This window comes from Chaetura pelagica, unplaced genomic scaffold, assembly GCF_000747805.2.
Source record: "Chaetura pelagica isolate M959 unplaced genomic scaffold, ChaPel_1.0 scaffold264, whole genome shotgun sequence".
In the NCBI taxonomy this organism is placed as follows: domain Eukaryota; kingdom Metazoa; phylum Chordata; class Aves; order Apodiformes; family Apodidae; genus Chaetura; species Chaetura pelagica.
This window is the reverse complement of record NW_009953064.1, coordinates 734,081-734,412: the sequence shown is the minus strand read 5'-3', so window position 1 is coordinate 734,412 and position 332 is coordinate 734,081. Positions and strand designations below refer to the sequence as shown.

The following is a 332-nucleotide window of genomic DNA, read 5'->3' as shown; positions in this document are numbered from 1 at the left end:
CCTCCAAGGCCTGGTCTTTCTTGCAGGAGAACTTTGAAGCTGTTTCTCAGCAGGAGGAGTTCCTCCAGCTCTCTAAGGAGAGGTTGGCTGTCTACCTCTCCAATGACCAGCTGCAGGTGCAGGAGGAACAGAGCCTGGCTGAGGCTGTGCTGCGCTGGGTACGCCATGACCCAGGGCCCCGAGCCCAGTTCCTGCCTGAGCTGCTGGAGCTGGCCCACCTCGTCTCACTGCCTGACCAGTACCTGCAGAACCTGCTTGCCACCGAGCCCCTTGTCCGTGACTCAGATGCTAGCAAGGCTCTTGTGGCTCCCTCCTACGTCAACAGAGGCACC

General features: G+C 60.2%; 1 protein-coding gene across 1 annotated transcript in view; it reads left to right on the top strand.

The window, feature by feature from the left end:
* The window catches only part of KLHL30 (kelch-like family member 30), a 7,300-nt gene that overhangs the window by 458 nt on the left and 6,510 nt on the right, over positions 1 to 332 (top strand). The window lies entirely within an intron of this gene.